Source organism: Ambystoma mexicanum, chromosome 13 (genome assembly GCF_040938575.1).
Source record: "Ambystoma mexicanum isolate Mex_15411 chromosome 13, UKY_AmexF1_1, whole genome shotgun sequence".
In the NCBI taxonomy this organism is placed as follows: domain Eukaryota; kingdom Metazoa; phylum Chordata; class Amphibia; order Caudata; family Ambystomatidae; genus Ambystoma; species Ambystoma mexicanum.
The window spans coordinates 380,205,925-380,224,447 of NC_090938.1; the positions used below are offsets into that span (position 1 = coordinate 380,205,925).

At 47.6% G+C, this 18,523-nt stretch overlaps 1 protein-coding gene across 2 annotated transcripts in view; it reads right to left on the reverse strand.

Moving 5' to 3' along the window:
* CARMIL3 (capping protein regulator and myosin 1 linker 3) overlaps window positions 1-18,523 on the reverse strand; it is a 2,002,476-nt gene that overhangs the window by 33,492 nt on the left and 1,950,461 nt on the right. The gene's annotated exons all lie outside the window — the stretch shown is intronic.

Consider the following 18,523-nt stretch of genomic DNA (forward strand, 5'->3'; position numbering starts at 1 on the left):
TGTACCATGAAGTCCAGAAGTGAAGACATCCTACAGTAAAAATAAAAGGGCAGCCACCCTTCTCAGTTCTTTCTATACTTTCCATCAAACTGGACAAATGTATTTTGAATAACTAAATGAAATTGGATGAGTGAAACAAATCTGCAACGAAAACACAGTATCCATCAGAACCTAATTCACCGACGGTGTATAACCTTTCACTCCAATGGATACTTTCCCTCTAAACCGTCATCTCTGACAACCAGTTCCACAACTCTGGATATGATGTTGCCTCGTATAAATGAAGCACATAAGGAATACATTACTTACCTGTAACCCCTGTTCTCCCCTGCATTGGTAGCTTTCATAGATTCACATGCTGTTAAAATATTCACAGTCGTCAGGTTGGGAATCCTTGGTAACATTAAAGCAGCTTCATTTGAAGTGAAGTACTGCAATCACTTTAGTGTTCGATTAGTGTCATTTTGGGTCATTTACCCCTCTACCTCTAGGCAACACCTCCCATAGCTCCTCCTCTGGAGGCCATCTTCAGTTTCAGATAATGTACATGACAGTGCCAAAACATGTCAAGATGAGCCACATGAGGGGTTAGGCAGGAGAGTCGCATGTGAATCTATGAAATATACCAATGCTGGAGAACAGGAGTTACAGGTTAGTAACTTATTCCTTCTTCAGCAGTGGAGCTTTCATATATTCACATGCGGTTTGAATAGATTGCACAGGAGTATTTACATATCCAACTAGGCATACAATGCCAAATTAGGAGGAAAGGCTCACCTTCAGGAAGAATACCTCACTGCAGGGGAACAGATGTCATAGGACAGCTTGTCCAACGCTGGACTCTTCTGTCAAGTCCCTGTTGATACAGTAGAACCCAGAGAAGGTGTGAACAGACCTCCACATATCTGCCTGCAGATGTCCATTAGGAGAACACTAGAGAATGAAGGCAGTAGCAGATGACAGACCTTGTGGAATGAGCCTTAGGCTGACGGCAAGAGGCCTGTGGATTGACAAAATGAAATGCTAGTCGAAATCCATCGGGAGATGGAGAAATTCGACAGTTGTAAGTCTTCCGGTAATGCTTGGTACAGGCAACATAATACTTCAGCACTCAGACAGCACAGGCATTGAAGGAGAGCCGAAGAACACAGGCGGTATTAGAGACTAATTTACGTGAAACAATGAGGGCACCTTAGACATGAAGGTAGGGTTTTTCCTTAACAGGACCTTTAGCTTTGTTTAAGATAAGAGAAGGAGACTTGACGGAGAGCGCCTGGATTTCACCAACCATCCTGGCTGAAGTGATGGTGACCAAGAAAGCCGTTTTCGATGTCAGTAACTTGATGTCTGCTTTATGAAGGGGATCAAAAGGATGTCCCATTGATTTAGAGAGCACAATGTTGAGTTCTCATGCCAGAGCCGGTGAAAATACTAGTAGAAAAGCACGGAACAGGCTCTGAAGAAATTCTTTAATGAGTTGATCAGACCACAATGATGGCTTACCAGGAGTACGAGTGAAGTGGGAGTTGTAGGTCAAGGAGACCTCTATAGAGGCATGGGCCAGGCTGCTGCATGCCTAGGAGAGTAGATAGATATCCTTTCACCACCATCTAAAAGAGAAAGTGGTTTGTGTGTTCACAAACAACACAACCACTATGTCCTATATCTGGAAACAGGGCGGCACCAGATCTCCTGTCCTGTCTGCTGAAGTGCAATCCTTCTGGAAATTGGCTCTTTTTCACAGGACGTTCCTGTCTCCGTTCCATCTACCAGGCATCCACACCTCCATAGCCAATTCCCTCAGAAGGAAACTCTGCTCCTGTCATGAGTGGAAGCTTCTCCACAGTCAAGCTCTATGTGTCTTCCAGGCATGGGGGATGCTGTACGTAGACCTATTTGCCACCAGAGACAACTCGAAGTGCCTTGCATTCGCAAGCAGGGTTCATCCACCAGGAAGCCTGGGAGACGCCCTCACGCTGCAGTGGACGGGCACGTTTCTGTACGCTTTCCCCATTTCCTCTCATGCCATGAGTCCTGTCCGTTTCAAACAACAGAAGTGCAGACTGATTCTGGTGGCACCAGCATGGCGGAGCCAGTTTTTTGTTTTCCGAACTATTCACTCTTTCATCGGCACCACCCATCATGAAAGCTCCAGTGCAGAAACAAGGGAGCAGTCCTTCATCACGAACCAGCCTTGCTCAAACGGATGGTCTGGCTCCTGCATCACTACATTTCGGCCATGTCGACATGTCTCAGAACTGCAGAGTAATCTTGGTCAACCGCTGCTACCGTTTACTTGTACCATTTACTTCTACAATAGCAAGTGGAAACGTTTTTCATTTTGGGGTGCTAATTGTGAGAAACCTGAACATCCTGACGTATCATTTTGAACACTTTTCTTTTTCATAACATTATTCCCCACACTATTTGTATATAGAGGTAAGGATTGGCAATCGTTTTTTTTTAGTATAGGCCCTTTTATTTTGACAAGACACCACTAGGACTGCGTTATTATTATTTGATGGCCGTAGCTTGCTACCATCCATAGATTTAGGATTAGATAGGCATTTATCATACCCTTGTTGAAGTTCAATACATACCCTTGAACTGTGGTCACTTGTGTCTGTCTTACTGTTGATACCATCACTTCCTTACATAATTCACTTCCAGCCACAACAAATGTCACATTTTCAGGGCACAGAACACTGCTCTCAACTCCAGAAAATTGAGATGCAAGGACTTTTCGCCTTCTAACCAGAGACCTCTGGCGTGAAGATAGTCACTCTAGTTGGCTTCCCCAACTCTCCATGGACGCATCAGTTGTAACCGTGAATTAGTGGCTGTGTGTCACAAATGGAGCTCCTTGTGTGTGTGAGGTTGGAGCCTTCTGACCACCAACGAAGATTATTGTGGAATGAACGTGTGAGTAACAACTTGTCGTGCCAATGACTGGTTGCAAGTGGGCACCCAGGAACTCCTGAATAGGCCTCATACAAATTTGGCAGTGTTGACTGAGAGGGATACAAGAGGACATCATTTCAAAGAAGGATTTTAGAGTCCAGATTGACGTAACCTGTCGCCAAGACAGTTATCATGCTTTGGAGAGAAAGGTCTTGACCCTGTAGGCGGGTGGGGTAGCAGTGCATGAGACTGTGTTTAGCTGTGCACGATTTAATTAGGTTGCACCTTGTCTCAAATCTGGTTTGTAGAGTGGTGTTGGGTGAGGCCCACATGCTAAACATGTTGAGTTATGACGTGTTTGAAAGACAAGGTCCCATTATGGGAACGAGACCATTATGTCAAAGGACAGGTGGGTAAATTCTGGGGTTGCCACTGTAAGGCCACCTTTGAAGATTAGTGTAGCTGCCCTTTGTATACTGTAGGATGTCTTCACTTCTGGACCTCATGGTACAATGCTTCTGCAGCACTCTGGGATACAATTGGTGTTTGCTTGGTGGTGATAGCATGAAATAAGTTATGACCATGATTTAAATGCTATGATTTAAATGCTATGTGTACTGTTTATAATCCTGATGGAAATAGCATAGGCCTCCCTAAAACAAATAGTGTGGATTGGTCCTCGATTGCAAGATCCCTGAATCATGCTCCCAACAAAGCAGATGAGCTATAGCCGCCCTTTGAGGTTGGCCTCATGGGATAATAGGGGCCATTGCCATTTGTTGTCTTCATCATTTGTGAAGTTTTGTGGTGCAGAGTATGAAATGATTTGCTTTCAAGAAACATGGCTAGAACAGTTGCCTTCGATGGGATGGATTGATATGCTCTAAGTGGTTTGAATGCCCAAAGAGGTCAGAAGGGCAGGCCGTTTGGTGGTTTGCTATGTGCAATTAAAAATAACATCAATGACCCAACTAGCCTCAGGGTTGCCAGATTTATTGGTGGTGAAACTCGATGCAAATTGGCCTTTTAACATACTCATAAATCTTGCATTTTATTAATTGTATATTTGAAACCTGCAAGATGTACAGTACAGATCTTTTTAATAATCCTAACTGATTTATTTGCACAATGGGCAACACATTTTTAATCTTCCTTTTAATGTGGTAGGTGATCTAATCAGAAAGTGTCTTGATGTCTCATGGTACTTGTCTGTCTCTCGTAGGAATGTGGGACGAACATTAAGAAAACAGGGTCTGTTGATTCAACAGGAATTTGAGACTTGGGATCTGCAGATTCCGAACGGATGCATTTTCGGTGACTGTCCGCCAAAATGCAGATGTGCTATAATGCAGCAGACATCGACTTTGGACTATATTTTTGTTTCTCATGAGCTTTGCCAGCTGTGTGTCGAGATGCAAGTTATCACAAATGACACTTGTGACCACAATTTATTAGCCCTTGCTTTCACGGTAGTTGTCTCTCCTCGAAGTGAGCATCTTGGGGGGAGTGCCTTTGGAAGTGTGTGAAAGGAATGCAGCAATAATATGGAGGCTGTCTCAAAGTTTTAGATTTAATAAGGGTGTGGCTTCCTTATTGCTGCATGACGATCGTGATTTATCGGATCTGTTGAATTATGTATTTGTAATACAGAGTTTTTTATCCACCTTTAGGAGAAGTTCGGACCTTGGCCGTGTAGGCCGGCAGGGGAGGCGTTTACATGTGTTTGATAAAGCTGTACAAGAAAAAAGAGAACTGTGGTCCTATTTCAGGCTGTTACGAACTCTCAAAAGGCTGATACATGTTTTCAAGGCACAACTAGCAAAACAAACGTTTAAAAACTGGACAAAGTGTCATAAATGTATGCTGATTCAATGGGATTCTGAATCAATGTTGAGGGTAGTATAAACAAAGCAAGATAGTTTATTTTAGATGTTGATTAAGTCTTCTGGCACCCAAGTAACTTTACAAGCGTATCCTATTGCAGAAGTTACTTGGGTAAATCACTTTGCAAATTGTACCGCGGTGGGCTGAAGTTAGTATGGTCCCTTGTGATAGTTCTGGTGGTTGGGGCTGATGCTAGTAGAGGAGGATATCTTGCATTATATAGTTAAGATCAAGTCATCAAGGACCCACAGGCCGGATTGCTTATCAAACTGCACTTTTAAATCCGATCCTGTATTGTGGGCTAAAGTCCTGTTGGATTTATTTAGTAACATTGTTCAGATTGGGGGAATTCCTCATTCACGGGATGGTGCTAATATAATTTCAATATTTAAAAAGGGGGATAGATTTAACCCTAGTAATTACAGCCCGATATCGCTGTTGGATGCCAGCAGCAAAATGTTCTCTGCGTTATTATTAAAGGAATTGGAGATTTGGGCAAAGAACACAAATCTGCTGGATGTGTATCAGGCTGGTTTCAGAAAGGAGGTGGGGACCTCCCAAAATAGTTTTTTATTGAAATTGCTGTCGGACCAAGTCAAGAAACAGGGCACTGCTGTGTGTATTGCTTTCCTGGATCTGGCCCAGGCGTTTCTATATTTATTTATTGTGCATTTGTAAGGCGCTTATACAATAAGTAAATCGTGTTCCAAAGCGCCCACAGGACAACAGGGAGGGAACATGGGAAAGAAACAAATATAACAATGAAAGATAGAGGCAGACCAACTAGGCCTTGTGAGCATTCAGAACGAGCAAGTGCAGAGAGAGAGAAGGGATGAGGAAGTGGGACAAAGAGCTATAAGGATGTACAAGGGCCCTGGTCACCAATATCAGCAACAGTGGGGTTTAGCAGAGGAGGGAGGAAGGTCTTGAGGAGCTTACGGAATTTGAGGAGATCTGGCTCAAGACGAAGAGGAAGAAGGAGGCTGTTCCATACGAGGGAGCCTGCTTGCTTGCCTGCTAAACTTGCTGTTTAGCAAAGAGCTTGACACACATAGAGTTGGTGACGGAGGAACATAAAGATCTGGAGGGAGAGTATTTATTGAGAGCCAGCTGTAGATAGCGTCGTCCCTGGCCCGGTCCCCAACAGCCTTATGGATGATACAGTGGGATTTGAATTTGATCCTTGCAGCAACCGGGAGTCAGTGGAGAGATTTTAGGGCTGTAGAGAGGCAGTTCATGGGCTTGAGGCCACAGATAAATTTGGCAGCCCTATTCTGGATTAGCTGGAGGGGTCGTAGAGAAGAAGAGGGCAGATTAAGAAAAAGGCTATTGCAGTAGTCTAGTCTAGAGAGAACTGGGGGAAAGTGAGGAAAGCAACAATTGAGATCCTGAATATGTGGGAGGAAGGAAAGAGAGGAGTCGAAGATGACTCCAAGTTTCTGGCTTCAGATGAAGGAGAAGGGGAAGAGCTCATAGAAGATGGCCAGAGTGAAGGGCAGAAAGAGGGAGCAGGAGTCCCAACAGGAATGATCTCAGTCTTGCTGGCCTTGAGGCAGAGATCATTGGAAGTACACCAGTAATGGATAGCAGATAGGCAGTCATGAATGATGGAGGAAGTAAGGAGAGGATCAGAGGGAAGTTTGAAGAAGAGTTGTGTGTCATCTGCATAACACTGGAAGTTGGGGGAGAAGGTGGAAATGAGGTGTACAAGCAGAGCAAGATAGGTGTTAAAGAGCCAGGGAGAAAGGATGGAGCCTTGGGGGATGCCGCAGGTGGAGATAGAGGTGGGGGAGGAGAAAGAGCCCAGTATAACATGGGATGGACGGTCATTGAGCAGGGAAGTCCTTCAGTACAGCCCCCACGCTGAGATACCTAGGGTATCGTGGAGCCGTTTTATGAGGAATGAGCGGTTGACAGTATCAAATGCAGAGGACAGATCAAGTAGAATGAGAACAGCTGGAGAGTTGGAGTCAAGAGATGCGAGAAGTTCCTCATAGGTGTATAGAAGAGCAGTTTGTGCCTCTGGGTGCTTGGAATACAGATTGATGGTTGTGTAGGCAACCAACAAGTTCAGTGTGCTGGGTCAGTTGGGGGAAGACCAGCTTCTCCAAGAGTTTCCCAAGGAAGGGGGTGATAGATATGGGGTGGTAGTTGGCTGGACAAGACAGGTCTGCAGAAGGTTTTTTCAGGGGGGTAGCAAAAGAGTGGTTGCAGAAGTCAGCAAGCACAGGGGCAAGAGAGACAATATTGTCCTTAATGTCTCTGGAGGAACACGGGGAGACCTGTTTGGAGGGGACCTTCATGGAGCAGAAAACTCTGGTGACCTCATCAGGTGTGATAGGAGAGAAGGAGGAGAGAAAGGCAGTGGGGGATGGGTTGCCATAGGAGGCAGGGGAGTGGAGGAAGCGGAGGGGGAGGGGGATGCAGGGGTGCTCAGGATGTCCTGAGTGTTTGCAGTGAAGTGGCCAATGCATTGCAGAGGGCCTGGGAGGGAAGAGGTGAGGAAGAGACTGCGGAAGGGTTGGCTAGTTCATTGCAGATTTTAAAGAGTTCATCTGTGTTGTTGGATGCACCAGAGACGTGAGCCTGGATGTGGGCCCTTCTCTTGGAGCAAATGGAGAGTCGGTATTGCCTTTGGAACAGGCGACAGGCCAGTTTGTCAGAGTTTGAGCCTGAAGTCTGCCGGTTCCGTTCCACTGCTCTACACTTGCATTTCAGGGCTGCAAGTTCAGAGTCATACCAGATGTTACGCTTGGAAGCATGTTTCAGACAGATCCTCATGACTGGGACAAGAATGTCAAGGATGTTAGTGATGGCAAGATGGAGAGTGCTTAGAGCAGAGTCAGAGGTAGAGTCTGTAGTACGGGGGGATGAAGGAAGATGCAAAGGCAGCAGTTGACACTCGTTTCATCAGACAGATGTTTGTGAACGAGATAGGCAGGGCAGGGGGAGGTGCGGTTAGAGGGCAGAGAGGACCCAGAGGAGAGGAGAGAATGGTCTGACCAGGAGAGTGGGGTGATCAGTGGAGAGGGGCGGGGGGCGGAGGGAAAGATCAGAGTGGATGAAGGCATCAAGAGGGTGTCCAGCTGAGTGGGTGGGACCAAAAGGGAGAATGGAGAGGGAGAGCGAGGTGCAGAGGTCACGGAAGAAAGTGGATGCCGTGACTGAGGAGTCAAGGTGGATATTGAAGTCTACCAGGAGAAGATGTTTAGAGGTGGTTGTGAGGAGCTAGGAGGAGAAATCAGCCCTTTAGAGAGGAACAGGGTGGTAGAACCAGTTGGCCTTTAGATAGTGGCAATGGTCAGAGGGGAGGAGGGAGAGATGACCAGTTTGCAATCCAGGCTCTCGAAGGAAGAGTAAGGCTGGGTAGGCATGATGGAAGAAGGGAGCCACTCAGGGAAGATCAGAGCAACCCCACCGCCAGCACGGTTAGGGCGAGACGTGGAGATGATCTAATAGCCATCAGGGAGAAGGGAGTCAAAAGCAGTGACTGAGCTGCGTTGAACCACGTCTTGGTGAGAGCAAGGATAACAAGATCAAGGTCTTCAAGGAGGAGCCAGATGTTGGCAGAGTGCTTGCTGGCGGAACAAGCATTAAGTGTATCTAGGTGCAAGAAGTCACCATCTTTGAAGGTTTTTCTGAGGAGGGGTATAGGGGCATGGTACACCAGTCAGAGGGGAGGAGGATAGAGAGAGTGGAAGATGGAGTAGCAGTTGTGGGAAAGCAGTTGATGAGGGACAGCAGGTGCTGGTCAAAGTGGAGGAGGTTGGGTTGAGGACCCTGAACCAAGATAGTGCCAGTGTGACAGTGTAACACTCACCTGGTATCCACGGGGACGTCACTCAGCCTGTTCTGACCTCTTACGACCTCAAACCCTTCCCTGGAGTCTACTCGACTGGAGACTGGGCCTTCTTTTCTTGGAAAGTGTGCTCTCCCTCCTGCTTTCAGCGCAGGGGCGCGTTGATTGATGCAGGCTCGTTGCTGCCTAGTTACTTCACTGGCAAGAGTCCGACAAGTAAGTATAATGAGTCTTTTGAACAGTTCTCTAACTTTGTTCCTTTCCTTCCTTAGATGATGGCCGGCATCCGGGGATGGCGACGTGCTGCTGAGATGAGTAGCGCTAAAGGTGAGTGAGAGCGTGATGCGCGATGCAACCCTTTTGTATTTGTATTGAACAGAGTTCTATTTCTGTGTCTTTTAGGTGCCGCGACGTTTTCAGCGTGGATGCCGATTATGAAGAAGAAATGCGGTGAGTAAGCGCAGTATGTGGCGCCTCTAGATGTTTCCACGCTAACCTGGTGTGTCTTTTCCCTCTTGCAGATGGATGAGAAGTTAAGGAGACAGAGTTCCCCCAGAGCGGCTGGGATTCAGGTAAGCATTTGAAGCTCGTACAGCCTTTAAAAATAAGCGAAGATTTGCTGAATGCTTACTAATGCCTTTTTTCTGTTCTTTTCGCTTTTCCTTAGGAAGCGGCGTGCCGGGATGGGAATGACACCGCCGAAGATGCCCGCAGAACAGAAGAAGCGATGAATGATTGGCAGAAGCGCTGCAAGGTAAGGCTGTTCCTAACAGTGTTCTTGTTCTTGCATAAGATGAGTGCAGAAGAAAGATGCAGGCCTACTGGAGACCGATCCGAACACAGTGAGTGTCACGCTGCAGGTGCAGAAAACACAAAGCATGTTTCTCAGCCTGGGCGTGGCTTAAATAGTCTCTGGGTATCCCAGGTGTCTCTGGGCTGAACCACACCCAAAAGACTAGACTGCACATGCAGTTCTGGGAACCGAAATACGTGGGGGAATCCATCTTGTCCCCATCAATGCACTACAAGTCCAATCCCCAATGTTATCCTATGGGAGTGAATGAGTCTAGTGCCACAAGCGCCAAGTCTGACTCCAAGTGGGTCTTTGGAAGGATGGAGAGGCCCTTGAGGGCCATGTAGGTGATCGTGGCCTGGCTCCAGCCTGACATCTTGGAGGGCTGGGGACATGAGGGACAGGAATCATGACAGCACTCCCCCCCAAGGCCCCTCTCAAGGTGGCTCTTCTGTATGGTCCTGGTTTGTTTGGATGGTTTTGATGAAATCGTCTAAGCAAGTGAGGTGCATGGATGTACTCACAAGGCTCCCATGTCCTGTCTTGTGAACCATACCCCTTCCAGTCTACTAAGTAGTATAATTTTAGGTTCTGGAGGTTCCGGTGGTCAGTTATTACAGTGATTGTATGTCTGGCGCCCAAGAGGTAGTGCCGCCATGCATTAAAGGCTGACTTAATGGCCAGGACTTCTTTGTCTGTGATAGCGTAATTGAGTTCACTGGGTGTGAATTTACGCGACCAGAAGGCAACAGGGTGTAACTGGCCCGTTTCGGGGTCCTTTTGTGAGAGGACGGCTCCCATAGCCATGCTTGAGGGGTCCGTTTCCACCAGGTATGGGAGATCAGGGCGAGGGTGGCTTAAGATTGGGGCAGATGTGAATCTTGCTTTGAGTTCCTGGAAAGCTTCCGCGGCTTCTGTTGTCCACTGGAACATTTTGTTGCTTTTCCTTAGCAATGACGTGATGGGATGCACGATTTGCAAAAATCCTGGGAAGAACCAGCGGTAGAAGTTTGCAAAACCCAGCATACTTTGAACCCCCTTGAATGAATTTGGGGATGGCCAGTTCGGGATAGCATGTACCTTGTGTACATTCATTCGGATTCCATTCTGGCTGAGAATAAAGCCCAGGAATTCCACCTCAGAGACGTGGAAAGAGCACTTTTCGAGCTTGGCATAGAGCGGGTGTTGACAGAGTTTCTCCAATGCAGATTGGACGTGTTTAACGTGGTCCTGCTTTGATGCGGAATATACTAGAATATCGTTGATGTACACTAGAGCACAGACATCAATCAATTCCCGTAGGACATCGTTCATGAAGTATTGAAATGCTGCAGGCGCGTTGCAAAGGCCAAAGGGCATTACTTGATATTCGTACAAGCCGTATTTGGTGCGAAAAGCAGTTTTCCATTTGTCCCCCTGTTTTACGCAAACAAGGTGATATGCCCCTCTCAGGTCTAGTTTTGTGTAGATTTGGGCATCTTTGACTTGATCAAGCAATTCAAGGATCAGTGGCAGGGGGAAGCGGTTTTTTACAGTAATCTGGTTCAGTGCGCGATAGTCGATGCACGTTCTCAAGTCCCCCTCCTTTTTCAGTACGAAGAATAGAGGACTGGCTGCTGGAGACTTTGAGGGACGGATGAACCCGTTAACCAGGTATTGGTCAAGATAGGCCTTCAGGTGCTGGTTTTCTGGTTCCATGAGTGCGTAAATTCGCCCACAAGGGATTTGTGCGCCGGGTATCAGGTCGATTTGGCAATCGTATGGTCTATGCGGTGGAAGGGTATTAGCGTGTTCTTTCTGAACGACATCTTGAAAGTCCTGGTATTCACATGGTGGGTGCCGATTGCCACAGTCACAAGCGTGGAGGTTCTGGTGTCTATTGGTTGTTTCTCTTGGTGATAACATGTGTGGGCGCAAGTATCGGAAAAGGCCAATTCTTTTGCTCTCCAATCGATTCGAGGATGGTGAGCTACCAATCATGGCATTCCCAATATCAACCGGAACTGTGGTGCCTTAATGAGGTTGAAAACAATAGATTCTTGGTGTCCATCCTGGCACAAAGGGTTAAAGCTGCAGTGCATTGGGATACTGGACCAGAAGCTATTTCCGTGCCGTCGACAGTGGTGACAGTGTCAGTGGTTGATTTAGGGCGTAACGGAAGCCCCATCTTTGCCGCAAGATCCTGGTCGATGTAATTCCCAACGGCTCCACTGTCAATGTACGCTCTTACTGCGTGCATCCAAGATGGTTGTTGGTGATTGATCAAGACCACAGATAGTGCAAAATGGGAGGTCTGTATTTCACTTTCTTCGCTCGACAAGTGGACCCCTAGACTTGCCGGGCTGGGGAGTTTTCCAATTCCTTGATGGTATCTTCCTTGTCCGTGGCCCCTACCGTCCTCCCCGGTGGCTTCACAGGGCACTCTTTAAGGAAATAACCTGACCTTCCACAGTACAGACATAACTTCTGCTGTCTCCTTTTATCCCTTTCCGATTTAGTCAAGGGGGATCTGACCCCCCCGATTTGCATTGGTTCTCTTGAACCTTCCGTTGTGCGGGCAATATTGTCCTTTGAACGCACATACATAGGGCGAGGGTCCGGTCTGGTTCCATCTGCTCTTCGGTCCTGCAACCTATGATCCAGTTGAACAACAAGGTCAATGAATACTGAGCAGTCTTTCGGCGGGTTCACTACTTGTGCGAGAACATCCTTGAGCTCCCCCCGCAACCCCTGGTGAAATAACGTGGTTCTCTTCTCCACTGGCCATTCTGCTTCAACTACGAGTCTATTGAACGTGGTTATGTATGTTAATAGGTCTTGATTCCCTTGTCGTAGGGACAGAAGTTCGTTGTCTAATGCTTGCCTATGAGTACGACGGGCGAACAGCTTTTCCATCTCCTACTGAAAGCCCCTGAAGTCATGCAGCAAAGGATCGTCTTGGGCCACAAAGGGTACAGACCAGTCCGCGGCGCTACCACTCAGGTAGGATAGCACAAAAGCGACCTGTGATTGGTCATTCGGAAAGGCCCCTGGTCTACAAAGGAAGTGCAGGCGGCACTTGTTCATGAGTGTTGCAAACCTCTTGGGATCCCCCGTAAATCATTCGGATGGGGCCAAGGGAACTGCCCCAGGAAGAGTTATCTGAACGGGATTGGCTGATGGTGCTGGCATCGAGGGCATGCTTCCCGGCAATGGTGCATGCCCTGCTTGTGACTGGAGAAGTTGCCGGCTTAAATCATCAGTGCGTTCTTTGGCTACTATCAGCTCTCCCCTCAGGGTGTTGGTCTCCTGCCTGGCTGCATGTACTTCGGAACGTAGCTGCCCCAACATTTGGGCTAACTGGTCAGTTTCTGACCTTTCCACGACGCCCAGGTGGATTTTTATGTGAGGCTTTGTGTTCTGTAACGCTCACTTGGTATCCACGGGGACGTCACTCAGCCTGTTCTGACCGCTTATGACCTTCGAACCCTTCCCTGGAGTCTACTCGACTGGAGACTGGGCCTTGTTTTCTTGGAAAGTGTGCTCTCTGTCCTGCTTTCAGTGCAGGGCCGCGGTGATTGATGCAGGCTCGTTGCTGCCTAGTGAATTCACTGGCAAGAGTCTGACAGGTAAGTATAACGAGTCTTTTGAACAGTTCTCTAACTTTGTTCCTTTCCTTCCTTAGATGATGGCTGGTATCCGGGGATGGCGACGTGCTCCTGAGATGAGTAGCGCTGAAGGTGAGTGAGAGCGCGATGTGCGATGCGACCCTTTCGTATTTGTATTGAACTGAGTTCTTTTTCTGTGTCTTTTAGGTGCTGCAACGTTTTCAGCGTGGATGCCAGTTATGAAGAAGAAATGTGGTGAGTAAGCGCGGTATGCGGCGCCTCTAGATGTTTCCACGCTAACCTGGAGTGTCTTTTCCCTCTTGCAGATGGATGAGAAGTTCCTGAGACAGAGTTCCCCCAGAGCGGCTGGGATTCAGGTAAGCGTTTGAAGCTTGTAGAGTCTTTAAAAATAAGCGAATATTTGCTGAATGCTTACTAATGCCTTTTTTCTGTTCTTTTCCCTTTTCCTTAGGAAGCGGCGTGCCGGGATGGGAATGACACCGCTGAAGATGCCCGCAGAACAGAAGAAACGACGAATGATGGGCAGAAGCGCTGCAAGGTAAGGCTGTTTCTAACAGTGTTCTTGTTCTTGCAGGAGCTGAGCGCAGAAGAAAGATGCAGGCCTACTGGAGACCGATCCGAACACAGTGAGTGTCACGCTGCAGGTGCAGAAAACACAAAGCAGGTTTCTCAGCCTGGGCATGGCTTAAATAGTCTCTGGGTATACCAGGTGTCTCTGGGCTGAACCACACCCAAAAGACTAGACTGCACATGCAGTTCTGGGAACCGAAATATGTGGGGGCATCCATCTTGTCCCCATCAATGCACTACAAGTCCAATCCCCAATGTTATCCTATGGGAGTGAGCGAGTCTGGTGCCACAAGCGCCAAGTCTGACTCCAAGTGGGTCTTTGGAGGGATGGAGAGGCCCTTGAGGGCCATGTAGGTGATCGTGGCCTGGCTCCAGTCTGACATCTTGGAGGGCTGGGGACATGAGGGGCAGGAATCATGACAGATAGACATTAATGATACACCTGGATGATGCGAAGCCCGGCAAGAGTACTTCCCATCTAGTGCCACCATTAATGGGTGAAGATGTGAGAGGAGAGCAGAGATGAGATGAGGAGACCATAGATCTGGAGAGGGGACAGAAAAGAGAATATCAGTGCAGATCTGTCTGGAGGTTGCGCTGACATAGGTGTCTGCAATAGGTAGGCCAGGGTTCATGGTCAGGATGTCTTTTTTTAAGCTTTTTTATTCCAGACTTTTTGAGAGAGGGAGGATAGGTGATAGTATAGCAATTAGAAAAGATAGGGGAGATGGTGAGTGCCATAGGGGTGGCGGAGGATAGGAGGAAGAAAGCAGAGGGGCTGCACAGTACAGCACAAGCACAAACTCATCAGGCAGCCTAGTATCCAAGGGAAACAAGGAAACAGATGCACTGGGAATGCTTTAATACCGTAGATGGGTGCAGAGATGTTAAAAAACACACTAGGCTTTAGGTTTGCACAAGAGACACAGATTCAATGCGAAATGGGATGCAGGGATGTTAAAAACACACCAGGCTTCGAATGTGCACAAGAGACCCCAAATGCAATGCCAAATGGGGTGCAGAGATGTTAATAAACACACCAGGCTTCGGGTTTGAACAAGAGGACACAATGCAATGTAAAATGGGGTACAGAGATGTTACACACCAGGCTTTGAATTTGCACAAGAGACACAAAATGCAATGCAAAATGGGGTGCAGAGATTTTAATAAACACACCAGGCTTCGAATTTGAACAATAGACACAAAATGCAATGCAAAATGGGGTGCAGAGATGTTACACACCAGGCTTCGAATTTGCACAAGACACACAAAATGCAATGCAAAATGGGGTGCAGAAATGTTAAACACACCAGGCTTTGAATGTGCACAATAGACACACAATACAATACAAAATGGTGTGCAGAGTTGTTAAAAAAACACACCAGGCTTCGATTTTGCACAAGAGACACAAAATGCAAGGCAAAATGGGGTGCAGAGATGTTAATAAACACACCAGGCTTCTAATTTGCACAAGAGGCACAAAATGCAATGCAAAATGGGGTGCAGGGACTTTCAAAAAAATACACCAGGCTTCGAACTTGCACAAGAGACATAGAATGTAATACAGCATGGGATGCAGAGATCTTATACAAAACACGCCAGGCTTCGAATTTGCACAATAAACACAAAATGCAATGCAAAATGGGGCATAGAAATGTTCAAAAAACACGACAGGCTTCGAATTTGCACAAGAGACACAAAATGCAATGCAAAATGGGGTGGAGAGATGTTAAAAAAAACACAGCAGGCTTCGAATTTGCACAAGAGACACACAATGCAATGTAAAATGGGGTGCAAAGATGTTAGAAAAACACACCAGGCTTCTAATTTGCACAAGAGACACAAAATGCTATGCAAAATGGGGTGCAGGGACATTAGAAAACACATACCGAGGTTCGAACTTGCACAAGAGACACAGAGTGCAATACAACATGGGATGCAGAGATCTTATACAAAACACACCAGGCTTCGAATTTGCACAAGAGACACAAAACGCAATGCAAAATGGGATGCAGTGATGTTAAAAAAAACACGCCAGGCTTTGAATTTGCACAAGAGACACAAAATGCAATGAAAGAAGGATTAAGTAATATTAACTAAGGCAAGGAAGGCACAATGGCATAGGCACACCTTGGTTCAACCATAGTTAGGGCTAGTGGAGAAGCAATAACAGTGTCCAGCCATAACACGCAGGTATTCTGCAGGGGTGAATAAAGATCCAGAGGCCCAAGTTTGTGGGGTAACGAGCTGCCAGCTAGGAGACTGATCCATGATGTGCTGCAGTGGTGAAAGGCAGAGGGGGCCCTTCGAGCCCTCAAGGACTGCACAGGTACAGACAGGGCCTTAGATGCAGGCCTTGGTTGAGGGGTCGACTTCCACCTGCCGGTGCCCCGGATTGGCTCTTCAGTAAAAAGGTTACCCAATCACAGAGTGGCAGCTGGCTGGAAGTGGGTGGCTCCTCCACACGAGGATACGTCAGCAATTTTGAAGTGGAAATTCGTAATGCATCTTTGAATAGCCAGATGGCTTCAGAAAAGGTTGCGCAACATCATAGTAGCAGCCCCACATGTGCGCAACAAGTGAAATGATATTGAGCTCTTCACCAGAATTATGTGCGTGTGGAGAGCTCGCCACACACATTTTCTACTTTCCTTTTTTCCCTCGATCCACATCAGCATAAATAGCCCACCAGGGCTTACCTTCATTCGTTGCATTGGATACGGTGCTCCAGCAGCGTGAGACGATGAAAAGGTGATGCTGGCATACACAAGGCTTCTGCCCTGCCTTTTGGAGATTTTGATTGTGTGATTCCGGCAAACTACCGCCCAATTCCGGCAAACTACCGCCCGATTTCCATCACTCCTTTCTTGGGAAAATTTCTGGAGAAACTGGTGATCTCTCAGCTGACCCTCCACACTGAATCTATTGGTTCCTTCCACGACCATCAAGCTGGCTTTAAAGCATCCGGAGGCATGGAAACTGCTCTTCTGAACACCTGTGAAGACCTTCTCTCAAATCTTGACACTATCACCCCCTATATCCTCATTCTCCTTGACCTCTCCTCTGCCTTCGACACAGTTAACCATGACATCCTGATCGCACGTCTCCATGGCACCCTGGGAATCACAGGTCAGGCTCTGGCATTGTTAACCTCCTTCCTCTCCGACCGCCTATCCCAGGTGGAACTTGGAGCCTTTCACTCGACTATCACTTTCACAACCTGTGGCGTTCCCCAGGGATCTAACCTATCCCCCTGGTTCTTCAACGTTTATATGGCTGCCCTGGCACATTTGATTGCCACTTTGACCTCTAACTTCCAGTGCTACGCTGATGACACACAACTATCTTTCAGGCTACCCTCAACTACCTCCTCCTCTACCCTCATAACTGACTGTCTGTCCACTATTCATTTTTGGTGTGCTGCAAACGACTTCTGCCTCAACGCCTCTAAAACTAGAACGTTCACATTGGGACCCCTGCTCCTGCTTTCCCACTTTCCCTCTGGTCGGTCTTGCCTTGGCTCTGCGCCCACCTGCGAAGCAAGAAACCTTGGGATCATCTTTGACTCCACTCTCTCCTTCTTCTCTCACATTTCAGACATCTCAAATAAGTCTAACTATCAGCTTCACCTTCTCAGAGGTACTTTACCTTTTCTGACATCCCCCAGCGGCTCAAACAAAAACTATACGGACTAACTGTCATGATGCCTACCTCGAAGGAGCCAGGTCCGACCCAGCAACCCCAGAGGCAGGCATCTTTTCCCCCAGGGAAGTGCCAGGGGGCCCAAGGTGGGGCCCTTTGGACACAGTCCTGGCGCCTTAGGCGCCAGGCTCATGTTAGATCCCTGTCCTGGCGCCTTAGGGGCCAGGCTCATAAAGCTAGACATGTGTTCAAGTGTTTTAATGTGCACTTACCTGATGCAGACCATGCTGCTACATCCAGGCCCTCTTGAGGCCTGAATGGAACTACTTTACCTGTGGGACTACTTTCCACCTGGGTGTGGTCGGGGAAGGATACATACCTGATCGGTGGAAGGATACATACCTGGAACTTCTTCCAAAGCTATTTAAATCACGCCCGATCAGCAACTCAAGCTTCGCGTTGTTCTGCTCCTCGCAGCTGGACGCTCACCGTGTCAGCTCCTGGATCTTGACTTCAGCCACGCCTTTCAGCATCCTGGGTCGCATGCAAAGGGAGATAAGAGAGAATTGGAGAGAAAGAAGACCTTACCAGCCAAAGCTGCATCACGGAGACATCACACCGACGATCCTGAAAGGGAAGACATCATTTTAAAAGCATTTCGCTTCGATCGCTGCAGCACTGCATTTCACTCACCTTTCCTGGGCGCCTCCATCTTCAGCAGCGATCATCCGGATCCGCACCCACTTCTCAGAGCCTAGAGAGAAAAAGACAAGAAGACATGGTGAGAGAAGGAAGGGAATAGGAAAGGCTCAGTTTCCTTCTAAGACTTACCTGTTGGGTCATTCCCATTTTCATTTCGGGTCCTGCCGCTTTCTGGCATTCCGGACCCCGGCCCCTATGGGGAAAAAAGACAAAGACATTGAATGAGCGAATGCAAAGACATTACCTGAACGCTCATCCAGAACTTACCTGTCATTTACTGGAACTGCACGTTTCACTTCGGGTCGGCGCCATATCTCCAGCATTCCGAACCCCGGCCCCTAAGGGGAAAAAGACATAAGCATTAGCGCTTGCTGCAATAAGACAATGAACATTATTATTAAGCTTGAACTTTTGAACTTGCAACAGAACTCTTACAGCGCCTCACCTGAATAGTCAAGCTTATTTTGAACTCCCATCAAACCTCAATCCAGTGAAGTAACTGGGTTTCAACGCGCCCCTGCATCAGAAGCAGGATGGAGAACTCATCCTTCCAGACCCTAAGGTGAGACTTCACGGGGAATCGTGGAAGGGTATCGTGGAGGGTTGGAAGGGAGTGGGAGGCTT